Source organism: Protopterus annectens, chromosome 1.part1, assembly GCF_019279795.1.
Source record: "Protopterus annectens isolate FY-2018-M chromosome 1.part1, PAN1.0, whole genome shotgun sequence".
Lineage (NCBI taxonomy): Eukaryota > Metazoa > Chordata > Ceratodontiformes > Protopteridae > Protopterus > Protopterus annectens.
This window is the reverse complement of record NC_056726.1, coordinates 458,853,377-458,868,046: the sequence shown is the minus strand read 5'-3', so window position 1 is coordinate 458,868,046 and position 14,670 is coordinate 458,853,377.

Below are 14,670 nucleotides of genomic sequence, written 5' to 3'. Positions count from 1 at the left end.
TGTAGCTGGAATTGTACATACACACCCAATGACATCAGCAGCATCTATAGCACAATAGTATAAAGTGTGAAAGCACCTCACTATGCTAGGCCACATCACTATGGCTAGGCTTACAAATGCCCCAGGGCAGATAGCCTAGTACTATACTATGAAACTATGAAACTATGAAACACACACTTGTATATTCCCATACACTCTGCAACATCGGTGTATACAGATGGGGAACATTTAATATGTACATGTTAGGGGCTGGCATAGCTCTGATTCACCAGCATGTGTTGGAGACTGAAGGTGGTGTGGAGAATGATGCTGACAACCACCTCAGGCACCAGAGGAGGAGAAGAGTGTTCAGACCCAGGGTATCCTACCAGTGGCTAAATGATCTGGAGATAGTAGAGCATTACAGGGTGGACAGGTATACCATACAGCAACTTGTTGAGCTGTGCTGGCCATGCCTCAGAGCCAGAAATAACAGAGGGGAACCCATCCCAGTGGACACGAAGGTATGTGTAAGCTTGAAAATACTAGCCACAGGTGCCTTTCAAAGGCCAACTGGGGATATCCTGGGGATTTCACAGGCATCAGCATTCAGGGTAATCCACCAGTTCCTGGATGTCATGTTACCACATGCCAATGAGCACATATACTTCCCCCGAAAGCAGGAGGAGTTGGCCAGCAATATGCGTCTCTTCCACTGTGTGGCAGAATACCTGGAGGTACTGGGTGCAATAGACTGCACTCACATACACATCAAGTCACCACCCGGTGAGCAGGGTAGGCAATACATAAACTGCAAGGGATACCCCTCCATCAACTGCCAGGTCGTGTGCAATGCCCAGGGCATTATCATGGATGTGTGTGCTGGCAGCCCTGGAAGCTAACACAACTCCCACATCTGGCATGCCTCACAGTTGTTTCAGGTATTTGCCAGGGGGAACATCCCATATGTCCACCTGGTGGAGGAAGCTGGCTATGCACTGGAACCGTGGATGACGACTTCCATCAGAAATGCACATACACCCATTCAAGAATGCCATAATGAGGCACATGCACAAACCAGAATCATCATAGAGCATATGTTTGGGATGCTGAAATCACGATTCCATTGCTTGGACATATCTGGTGGAGCCTTGCAGTACTCTCCAGGCACGTGTGCCCACATCTTCATAGTATGTGCCATACATAATATGATCCTGCAGAAACAGCTGCAGTAGGGACAGAATGGTGAAGGCCCTCACAGCCCACCACCATTGCCAAGGGCCCCACAGGCACAGAGGGCCTCAGACCATGAACACCCTGAGCCAGCCCCAGTAAGCAGACAGACGCATGCCCAGTATGCCCATGCCTTGGCAAGGAGGGAACGTATAGCACACACACTGACAGTGGAGGGACCTATGGACTGACACCCTTCTCCACCTGCACACACAATAAACATGGATGGCACACACACAAGACCACCTGTAAATTGTCATGTATAGGCGGTCTACTGTGTGCATCCTACATAGGCAGCCCTCAACTATTGCACACACAACTGCTATTGGCACAAGTTAAGTCAACACCTGAAAGCTATCAGCATGTACTGATACTGTATGTATAGGTTCATAGGTACATAGGTAGGTACTTGGCTAACTGCCTGAGGCCATTCATAAGCCTAGCCAAAATGTGTCAGCTGTCGCCACCCCATTGATTAACTAACTGTCTCTCTGTGGAGCAGGGCCAATTTGTGATCCCTGGGGTGTATCCACTGTTCCCCATCCACTCTGCAAGGTTTCCCTGGAGTGTTAGTGAGGGGCTCCGTATAATGTAATTAGGGATGTAGTTCCAAAGCATGGGGAATACCTGTGTCAGGATTATGTCACTCCAGCATCTTCCAGTTATGGTTGTGGCAAGGTGTAGCTCATTACAGTGTGTGGGTCACTGTGACATGGATTCCCATAGGTGGAGCATATCCATTAAGCCTGACTTGGACATGGCTTTGCTGGCCAGCAAAGATCATCTCTGAGTAAATGAGATGCCACTGAGTAATGAAAGAGTTCAATCAGTCTGGCAGCATAGGACACGTCTGAGGCCAGTAATCCTCTTGGCGAGGTACGTTCGTGGACCCTCCAGCTGTTGGATGTGTCTTCTGAGGTACATCCCAAATGGGTTATACTTGATGATGGGATTGATGAGTGATGAGTGAAGGGGCACAATAACCTTAATATGTCTAGATGCGAACCCTTAAGTAATCAGATGGCCTACATAGAAGGATGTCCAAACTACTTTGGAGATATTATTGTCAAAGGAGAGATCACTATCTAATGTAGTCTCCACATACCCATTACCTCGTCTGTATTAAAGTGGTTGCCACTCGTGTTAATATGTGGGCATTTAGTTTTCCCAAAATGGAATGACCATGCAGTTTGTGGCCTTTAGCTGGAGGCCATGACTTTGACACCCTGTGTTGGTCCATGTGAGGGCCCCTTGAAAGATGTCTGTGACAGCTGGACTGTCAATTATGGCTCCCAGTTTGCAGTAATCGCCAAACACGGTCTGCTGTAGTCCACCTGTGTTTGCCTGTACCTCTGAGAAGTATATGGCAAACAGTAGGGTTTGCAGGACTCAGTCCTGTGGGACACCAGTTCTGACTGGTTAAGAGTTGGACCTGGAGGCTGCTAGGCTTACCATGTGTGTTCTGTGTGTAAGCCTGTTGGCAACCCAACCTGTGATGTATGGGTGTATTTACTGGCTGGTAAGTTTAAAAATAATACCTGAGTGGGGAATGGTGTCAAAATCCTTGGCAAGGTCCAGGTAGTATGTGTGAACTACCACACCCTTCACCTAAAGTCTAGGTGACTGTAAGATGTCAAACAGGTGCAGTAGGCATGATCTGCACAAAATCAAGCTGACCTGGGTTGGGTCAAGTGTCTGGAGGTTCCCAATTTCTCTATGAATGAGTTCCATGATGATGTGCTCCATAGCCTTTAGGACCAGGCTAGTCAGGCTTATAGGGCAAAAGTTCCCAGGGTCCCGTTGTGCCGCAACCTTTGTGGAGTGGGATAACTGTTACTGTGTGCCACTCTGTGGGTATGTAGCCTGTAGAGAGTCTGGGTTTGAACAGTGTGTTTAGGTGATGGGGTTAGTTCATTTGGAGCTCTTGTAAGACACAGCTTGGCACACTGTCCAATCCCATTGAGGCTGTGCTTTTGGCTTTGGATAGGGCTGTTTTAACCTGTGTTTGCCAGGGCCATACATTCTTCTGGTATGGTTATGGGCTGTTTAGGGGGTGAGGGGGGTGTGAAGTTTGCATTGAACCTGTCTGCCAAAATGTTGGCAAAATAACTCGGTTCAGTGTATTTTGTGCCAGTCTGCACCAACTCAGAGCAGATCTGAGAGTTCCCACTTAGGTTCTTGACATAGCTAAAGATCGCTTTGTGGTTATCTGTAGGGTCCTTGGAAAGTTGTCTTTTGAAGCTAGCCTTGGATGATTTCATGAGGGATCATAATTTCTTGCTGATACTGATCAGGGATATCTGTTCTTCTAGGGATTTTGCTCTTATCTGTACTAGTTTCCTCCTTCTATTGTAGAGCCTGGTTATGGCAGGGATCCACCAGACTTGTTTTCTTTTCTTGGAGGAGTGAGTCTAGGTTTGACTTGGGATAGCACAATCCATGCATTCCTGCAGATGATCATAGAGTGCATTTGTATAAGTTTCAGTATCTTGGACAGCATTGTCCATTGGTGTGGAGGTCGTGAACCTTTCCACCTCAGTCTTAAGCAATGTGAAGTCTGCTTTGGAAAAGATTTTCACAGGGGTTTCCTTGGTTGGGGTTGTGGGTGGAATGTGAATATCCAGAGTGATTAGTCTATGGTCTGATCTAACCAGCGAGGGGTTGACATCGGGTGTGGAACACCGGTCGCCCATGTTGGTGATGACCAGGTCCAATATGTTGTTCCCTCTGGTGGGGGTGTTGACCAGCTGATCCAGGGCATTTGAGTTTAGAAATTCTAGGAAGCACTGAGCAAAGTAGTTAGTACTTGAGTAGTTCTCCCAGTTAATGTTTAGGTAGTTGAAATCACCCAGTATTAGGGTGTTTGGTAGGACCTGCATATTTCCCAGTGTCTCCAGAAATGCAAAATGTGGGTCCTGGGTCATGGTGGGTGATCTGTAGCAAGCTGCAATTTGGATTGCAGTTTTGCCCATTGTCAGTTGCACTTGGATGATCTCTGATGCATCGTGCTGCGCCACTAACCTGGAGGTGTGAATATCCTTGATGAATATGGATACACCCCCACCTTTTGTGTTCTGGTCCAGGTTCTGTGGCCGAAAGGTGTGGTATGAGTTATTGCCTGGTAGTGCTGGGGTGCTCTCTGGAGCCTTAAACCAGGATTCTGTTACTGCACGGATATCAATGTTCTCCATACTGAGGAGTGCCTTGAGTCTGTGCATTTTGAGGTTTAGACTTCTGGTGTTGAGTAGCAATACCCTCAATTTCTGGTTACTTGTGCTATTTACAGTGGTGGGTTTGTCTTTTGAGCCTTGCCTAAAAGTCCATCTTGCCTAACATCCACCTCTCTAGTATTGTTTGCAAGCAATGACAGCTGTGCATATGTACATGTTCTGCAAATGTGTACTGACCCTTGTTACAGGGCTGTGCCAAAGGCTATGTGCACACCTACATAGAGTGGATATTGACAGTACAGACACACTGGTTGAACATTTAGATTTGTGTAGCCTAACCTCTTATTGCCAGACTAACAGCTGCATGGAAATATGTTGACAGTATTGGTAATGAAACAGGGTGCATATCATCTTTAACTCCAGTGTGACATCTACAGTAGAAGTGTAAGATGTAGGAAACTGCTGCCCATGTGTAATAGCTGCTTCATAGGTGATGGCGTACACTATCTGATTATATCCTTATCATGTCGATAGTGGCAGCAGAGTCTATTGATATTTGACTCTGTGTGGGGAGTGGGTGTCTGTGCCCAACAGAGCTCATGGTTCTGCTGGGTATGTGAGTATATATCCAGACAAGGATACAGCCCCGTTCACACTTGCATCATCTGTAATCAACTATCAGGATGTGATGTGGCCCTCAAAGGGGGATTGCTACTAAAGGTAGCTACCATGTTCCTGTAATAGCTAGTGCTGCCACGTCCGTAACACAAATATTTACATGTGAGCATCACTGTCTAAAACATCTTCATAAGCAGTAAGTAAACTAAATGCAGTACATGGTACTTGTAGTACTGAATGCTCATACAGGCATGTCCACTAGTCTGCTACTGGTGTTTACTAATATCAGCTTTGCGTATGTGGCCATCCTGGTGTTATGCAATCTCTATGCCATGTACACTGCCAAACCCACCTAACACCATACCCCACACATTGTCTGGGATGCAGCTACAGGGGTGAGCTTGGATGAAGTCCATTCTACACCCTTGACTGCACTAGACAGTCAAGAGGTGTAGGTTAACACATGCATCTCATCACCACAACCAACACATACCCTTACCAAAACACAGTAAGGACACACATACATGCCATCAGATATCACACACATCCACAGAGGCCTCTAAGTATCTGGCCAAGCAAGAGGCCTCCCAAGTTGAAAGAAACAGACAACAGAATACAAAGACTGTACGACATAGTTTGCATAATTGTGTCACACCTCAGAACACGTGGCCAGAAACATGGCCAACAGTACTCATTTGTGAATGCAAACTCTAGCACTATGTTACACACCAAGCTATATGAGGGCAAACATACTGTCAACTGCCTGTCTGCCATGATTAGCCACATACCCATATACTCAGACCACCTCTAGAACTATACACATGTCTCTGGCATATTCTATGTTGTTGTGCAGGACCTGTGATGCAGTAGCCTGGACTGCATGGAAACACATGCAGGAACTGTCAGGTCTTGTAATCCATTCAGATATGTCCCAAGTCCTGGGTAGCATTCTGCCATTGGCCAGAATGATGCAGCAGTACAGGGACAAGGATTGTATTCCACAATCGTGTAATGTAGTGGTGTAATTCAAAGAGCTTCCAGCATCTCTCTGCCTGGGATAACATGGTTGACAGACCATGATGCTTTGCCAGGCAGGGCCTGCACCTGTCACCCCTGAGAATCTGGATACTGGCAATGGCCCATGCTTCCCCTATAGTGACCTCATCATGCCAGGTTCAAGTGAAAGTCCACTGGTGCAACAGGGACAGCCAAGAAATAAACTGTGAGTCTTGCTACTCAATGATACAAATCAGGTACTCAATATGGACTCACTTACAGCAATCTGAAACATGGAGAACATATCTGTGCAGTGACTGAGATATGGTTCAATGCTTTGGAGAGCACCCCTGCATACCATGTTATAACACATACCTCACCTCTTGGCCATCATCCTTTATTGGAACACATGGGCCACAGGTGTGTCCAACTTCCTGAGGGATATGTACACCCCATGCTAGTTGCACTTGCACAACGTAAGCTGCATTATGCTGAGCAACTACCTTTGTGCCAAAGTGTAATCCAAATTGCACCTTGTGACAGATCATCCACCATGCCTCAAAATTCCCAATTGTCATTGTGCTGTAATGGGGAATACCAATTTTGAGACAGGAAACCATAATCATGGCCACTCAGCTATCGCATTATGAACTGGGAAGACTCATCATGTACCAACACATGTGCTCAATGCATGTTGGATTTCATCAGCACCAATGACCTGGATCACCATAGTCACACCAACAGGACTAACAGTATGCCACACATGGTCAGTCTTCAAAACCAATGTTATGCTCCATAAGAGTGAAGTGGTGACTGTCATGGCACCCATGCAGATGTACAATGCATGTGCAAATGCTGGGTCCTACACAAATGCATTTTAAGCACTCACATATGTGCAGTGATCATGCCATTGAAACAGAAACAGAATTCACCCAAGCACAAACATGAAGGCAAACCGGTGGTACCCTGCCTTTAACTGTACCACAGAAGGTAGTAACTGTTGCAAGTGTCAACACACACGAGTGGAAGTTGATCCATGGTCAGCCTCAGTATGATGCAACTACACCATATAATGCCATACAAAGCTACTGTGAAACTAATCATCCACATATTATGAGGCCAAACACAGAGGATTCCATAGCTGTGTCATGAAACATAATGGCAACAACAAGACCTGCTGTGCTTCACAGCACTATGGCAAGAGAAATACTGCACCTATGGAAATAGCACCTATTCATCCAGATAAGGTCTTGGATAACATAAACACACTGCCCCCCCCCAGCAGGTACACATTCATATATCCATGTACACTACAGAGCCCCTGTAATAACAACTATGCAGGTACAAGCTGCACTCTCTAATGCCATACATACAGGCTGCATGGGACCTGTCCACATCCCAGGTTGTATCCTACACAAATGTCAAAACAATTTGCTCTCCACATAAACATCATGTACAATCATAGCTTCATGTTAGGCTGTGTACACACTGAATGGTGCACAGCAACAGTCATCTGTTAATGCTATCAATATCCGAGGGACCCTGGTATGTGTACAGCTGACCTGGTTACAAACAGTGGTATCATTGCATTGCATAACACATGATCCAACTGTGTCAGTACATGGGTACTCTGCACATTTCTTGTAGGGCTAGGTACAGTCCACCAGTCAAAGATTACTTGGTGTTGTACCATTACATGTCATACCACATGTATGGATGTGTGTTGGTGGTCTGAGGACATGGTGGTGTCTGAGGATTACATCCTAGAATGCAGCTTTTGATACTGTGACCTGCACCTGGCTCATCTGTAATGACTTATGTTGGAGTACTGGTCTGTACATGTGAGTAGCCATTATGAATGTGGGGACACCACCACCTGGAGTGGTCCGTACCAGTGTTATGGCCCACATGTCTGGTTCTGAGTTATATGGTGGTAGTGCTATTGTGCACTACAGAGCCTTCAGCCAGGTGTTCCTCAGTGCACAGATGTCCGTATTCCCCATTGTAGGTTCTACAGTGAGCAGCTGTGATTACGACAGCAACACATCTAGCACTGATTAGCATAAGCATACAATGCAATTGTCCTCTAGGTGTCAGGGTGTTATCCTGTGTTTAGAACATTTGCCTTGGAATGGCATTATATGGGAAAATGCGACCTAGGTATTATCACCACTCCCTTGAATCATGGATGCATGTGATCTATGACAAAGGCTTGTCTTCTGTCAGACATGTCATCCCAGAATGACAGACACTGGACAACCTCGTAATTACAGCAGGACATTGGCTCATTGTGTTGGTCAAGCAGTTGCCATTCCTAGCAAGGCATCACTGCGAGTGGTAGTATTGTGCTTGGTATAGACTTTTACATCTAAGGTGACAGACAGCAGCAGATGTTGTGTAGATGACCAGTGTCAGATATATGTAGTGCAGTGTTCCTGATAACAATGACAACTACTAACACCGGAGTCCATTACGACATGTTCTGTACATCTAACTGTATGAGCATGGCCACTGTGGCCTTCCATGTTTAGAATCAGAGTGCATCCTAAACAGCCCTGTGCTACTAAGTGTAGGAGCATGCCCAGTATAACCTTGTGTAGTTGGACTCATGGTGCATTCCAAACAGCCCTGTGCTACTAAGTGTGTGAGCTTGCCCACTGACACCTTGTGTAAGTTATATGCTTCTATGTGTATGAGCATGGCCATAGTAACCCTGTATAGTGATGGTAGTCATCCATTCCACAGATGGGCATACTCCTGTTCAGGATGGACTCCTACTTTAAACACACAGGTTCACAACTATGTACATCTTAACTGTCAGCATCCCCGCTGATGTCCGCAATCCTAGAAGGTCATGATGACTACCTCAGAATATGTAATATCTGTGGCGCAACTCGTAACTGAGTAGTACTGTAATAGTGATCTGTAGATAGGCAGGTGTTCTGATCCCACCACTGGCGTGTGTGTGTGTCCGTCTGCCTGAGGACAGAACAATGTTTTTAAGAGTACTCACACTCCATACAAGTCCTATACTCAACTTTGGCAAGGCTGATGATGTCACCCACCTAGGAATACACCTCTGGGATTGTTGTGACCCAGTAATCTAGGTAGCGTGGTCTGTAACTGTGTAATGCTGTAGTGTAATAAAGTAGTTAGGTTGGTGTTCTAATCCCAGACATGCCAAGTGTGTGTGTGTGTGTGTGTGTCCATCTGCCTGAGAACAGAACAATGCTTTTCAGAGTACTCACACTCCGCACAACCCCTTTGTTCAACTTTGGCAAGGCTGATGATGTCACCCACCTAGGAATACACCTCTGGGATTGCTGTGAATCAGTAATCTTGGTAGCGCAGTCTGTAACAGCATAATGCTGTAGTGTGATAAAGTATGTTAGGTTGGTGTTCTAATCCCAGACATGCCAAGTGTGTGTGTGTGTCCGTCTGCCTGAGGACAGAACAATGCTTTTCAGAGTACTCACACTCCGTACAAGTCCTATACTCAACTTTGGCAAGGCTGATGATGTCACCCACCTAGGAATACACCTCTGGGATTGCTGCAACCCAGTAATCTCGGCAGCACATTCTGTAACTGTGTAATGCTGTAGTGTGATAAAGTAGTTAGGTTGGTGTTCTAATCCCAGATATGCCGTGTGTGTGTGTGTGTGTGTGTGTGTGTGTGTGTGTGTGTGTGTGTGTGTGTGTGTGTGTGTGTGTGTGTGTGTGTGTGTGTGTGTATCTGTCTGCCTGAGGACAGAACAACACTTTTTAGAGTACTCACACTCTGTACAACTCTTATACTCAACTTTGGCAAGGCTGATGATGTCACCCACCTAGGAATACACCTCTGGGAGTACTGTGACCCAGTAATCTCGGTTGTGCATTCTGTAACTGCATAATGCTGTAGTGTGATAAAGTAGTTAGGTCAGTGTTCTAATCCCAGATATGCCAAGTGTGTGTGTGTGTGTGTCCGTCTGCATGAGGACTGAACAATGCTTTTTAGAGTACTCACACTCCGTACAATTCCTATACTCAACTATGGCAATCCTGCTGATGTCACCCACCTAGAAATACACCTCTTGGGCTACTGTAACCCAGTAATCTCGGTAGCACGTTCTATAACTGCGTAATGCTGTAGTGTGTTAAAGTAGTCAGGTAGGTGTTCTATTCCAAGGCATAGCAGGTGTGTGTGTTTGTCAGTAGTATCCTATGTGCTGGTGGCTGTGAGTGTCTAGCCATTGGATGTGTTGAGGAGTGTGTTTTGTAGTTTCCTTATATAGTGGCCATATATGTCACAATCAGTTAAGAGACTGGGTTGGCAAAACATACCCATACATTTGGCAATAGGCCTGGTGAGTAAAGTCAGCAACCCTAGTATTACCCAGACTATAGTCTGAACCCATGTGTCGGACAGACACACACTTGCCTTGGGATTAACACCCATACATATGTGTATGTATATGTATATATATATATATATATATATATATATATATATATATATATATATGTATGTATAGACATTAACACACATAAATCTACGTAATGGAATACATGTCCTATAATGATGAATGACTGGATGATATGTTTGTGATAACATCCAATCTATGTATATCTGCCATGGCTTAGTGGTAAAGCCCATCGGCTGTGGTGTACAGGATCCTGGTTTCGAGTGTTGCAGAGGCTGGTTATTTTGTTGCTGGGCAGAACAAGGGCCATTGGATACAGAGTGAGTAAGGCACTTTTAAGCAGTTGTGAGCCGGTGTGTGTGGGCTTGCGGGACGGTAAGCAGTGGTTAGTTTAGGGGAGGCTCAGTATGGGACATGTAACTATGCATTAGCAGGCACTCCTATGCAAATGAGGTGAAGGATAGTGAATCCCAGTTTTCCCCAGGGTGTGAGGCAGGTCCCAAGAGGGTAAGAATATAGATAGCTGGGTGCAAGACTTGGATATAGGTGACACCATGGGGTGTGTGTCAGGCATACTGTAAGTGGATTGGAGCCCTGTAGCTTGGACTGCTCCTAGCTTAGCATGGCTAAGCTAGGGGTGTGTCTAAACCTGCCTAGGGCAATCATAAGGGAAAACAGCAGCAGGAAAGTAATCAAGGAGAACTAGCTGAGCTGACAGGTGAAATGTGTCAGGATCAGCCAATTACAGAGGCAGCAGACCAGCCCAGCCCAGAACACTGCTATAAACTAGGCAAACACCTTCCCCTCTGTTTTTTTCACACTCTACACCACCGGTGTATACAAGCGGGGAAATTTTAACAAAGAAACCTACAAAATGAGAAGGGCTGCAGCAGGCAACATAGAACAACATGTGCAAGAGGCTGAGGGTGGTGAGGATGTGAATGCTGCTGAACAACCTACAGTGAGGAGACAGAGAAGAGTGTACAGACTCAGGGTAACCTACTAGGGGCTACATGAGCTGGAGATAGTGGAGCACTATAGGATGGACAGAGACCTCCTACAACAAATTTTTGAGCTGTGCCGGCCACACCTGACACATCAAACTGGCCAAGTGGAACCCATCCCAGTGGATACCAAGGTATGTGTAGGCCTAGGTATACTAGCCACAGGTACCCCCCAAAGCACAACTGGGGATATCATGGGGATCTCACAGGCATCAGCATCCAGAGTATTCCACCAGTTCCTGGATGCCATGTCAGCACATGCCGGTGAGCATGTTTATTTCCTCAACACACGTGAGGTGTTGACCAGCAATATGCGTCTCTTCCACCAAATAGCAGAATACCCTGGGGTAGTGGGTGCTATAGACTGCATGCACTTATGCATCAAAGCACCACCCGGTGAGGAGGGTAAAGCCTACATCAACTGCAGGGGCATCGCCTCCATCAACTGCCAGGTCGTATGTGATGCCCGGGCATTATAATGAATGTGTGTGCTGGCTGCCCTGGAAGCTATGACGATTCAGAAATATGTCCTCTGACACAGCTGTACCACAGATCTGCCGATACGGACATCCCCTACGGTCACCTAGTGGGGGATGCTGGGTACCCACTGGAGCCATGGCTGATGACACCCATCAGGAATGCACACACACCTGAACAAATGGCTCCATAATGAGGCACAAGCACAGGCCAAACATATAATGTGCTTGGGATGCTCAGGACACAGTCCTGGTGATTGGACACATCCGGTGGAGCCTTGCAGTATTCACCAGCTACATGCACCCAAATTGTTATGGTATGTGCTATGCTACACAACATGATCCTGTGGAAACAGCTGCAGCAGGAACAGCATGGAGCAGGGCCACACAGCCCCCACCAATGCCAAGGCCTGTACAGGCACAGAGTGACTCAGAGGGGGAACAACCTGAGCCTGACCCAGTAGGCAGAAGGAAGCATGCCCAGTATGACCTGGCCTTGGCAAAGAGGCAACGCATAGCATATGCACTGACACAGTAGGGACCCAGGGAATGACACCCTCTCTTACTCGCACAGACAGTAAAAGGGATGCCAAACATGATACTACCTGTGCTCAACCATGTATAGGGAGTGTGCTATGTGCATCCGACATAGGTAGCCCTCCAGCACCATCCTCAAGTCTGGCACACCCTCAAGTTAAGTCAATCAACCTACCAATTGCCAAATGGAGTAGAATGCATTGTTACCTGTAGCTATGGTATTGATGTGAGCATGCAAGGGAATTGGGTGGCCGAATGTTAAGGCAGCATACAGTAGACACCCATAGTGGCACCATGACATCTGTAACACATACTGGAGTCACCATAGTAGCCAGTACTACACAAGGTGACAAAACCCACTGCAGGTAATAGGCTGAGCGACATGTGTGTCCATAAGACCCACACAAGTCTCAGCCAGCAGGACAGGTGTAGATCGACACAAACAAATGCTGTACTATGGCCTCTAAATGTGCCCTATGGGTAACCCATCCCCCAAACCCACACAGACAGACTACAGCAGGCCAGGCAGTTGGATGTAAGTTGTGAAGGCTAGGAAGTCAGAAACTAATATCTTGGTAATTAAAGCTAAGATATGTAGTACACTGGTATGCCTCTAGCCAGCACAATAGGTAAGACTACACACTGAAATGGAGTACCTGACATACCAGTACAGTCCTAGCAAATGTGTATAAGTGTCAGGTGTGCCCCCCCATCCAACGTACACTTATAGCAACAGTCAGGTGTGCTCCCCTGCTCCTTAGTAGGAATGTAGATACAGTCAGGTGTCCCCCTCCCCCGCTATGCAGACATGTAGCAACAGTCAGTGCCAAATAACCGATGGATTCCCTGTAGACACAGCATGCTACCTGTCAGTGTACAACACAAAGGTCAGCACCGCAGCACAAACTACTTGGACTTGATCCACACATGCGATACACATGGCCATACTGGGCATGCTCACACACTTGAAGGTATGAAAGCAATGTCAGTCAACAACATACTGAAAGGTCATACTGGGCATGCTCACACACATAAACACATGAAGGCCATGTCTACAAACACCAGTGGTCCAGACATATCTGGCAGTCGCAGTTCTTAGTGCAGACACATGTCAGTATGCACCACTCCTGCCTTGCACACACAGTGGATAGGAATAGAGGCATATATGTAAGGACAGCACACTATAATAAGCTAAAGGTAAATGGACATAGATTTGTGGAAGAGGGTAACTGTGACAAGGAGCCATTCGGGCCTGTCCCACCCAGCACACAGCCAAAGGGCCCCAAACACATGAGGTGCAGATGTCATTCACTGCAGATAATAGGCTCCAATATCTGTCAGCATGACAGACTATGTGGTGCATGTGCCAGCTGTGCAACATGACTGTACAAGGAAGTGGTCATCTAGTAGCTGTATACACTTACCTGTGACATATGACCTCGTGTGTGCCCGCATGTGGCATGTCAACCCCTACATGAATGGGCTATGGCCCATGCACGCACTGCCCTCCCCATAGCAGTATTATGACAACCCTGCTGAGGTCATCCAATGTGAAATACACCTTTGGGAAAGCTGTAACTCAGTAATCTCCATGGTGCGTCCCATAACTGTGTACTGCTGTAGTGATAAACTAATTAGGTAGTAGTTCTAACCCCAGACTTGCAAATTGTGTGTGTGATTGTGTGCATGTCTGTCTGTCTCAGACTGTGTAGAGAGAAATGCCTTTTCTGCTACTCATAGTCCGTATAATTCATATACTCAACTTTGGCAAGGCTGCTGATTTCACTCACCTAGAAATACACCTCTGGGAAAAACGTAGCCCAGTAGTCTCTGTAGTGTATTCTGTAACTGCGTATTGCTGTAGTGTGATAAAGAAGTTAGGTCAGTGTTCTAATCCCAGACTTGCCAACTGTGTGCGTGTGTGTGTGTGTGTGTGTGTGTGCGTGTGTGCGTGTGTGTGTGTGTGTGTGTGTGTGTGTGTGTGTGTGTGTGTGTGTGTGTGTGTGTGTGTCCTTCTGCCTGAGGACAGATCAATGCTTTTAGAGTACTCACACTCCCTACAATTCATATACTCAACTTTGGCAGTCCTGCTGATGTCACCCACCTAGAAATACACCTCTCGGACTGCTGTAACCCAGTAACCTCGGTAGCGTGTACTGTAACTGCATAGTGTGTTAAAGTAGTTAGGTAGGTGTTCTATTCCAAGGCATAGCAGGTGTGTGTGTTTGTCAGTCATATCCTATGTGTTGTTGGC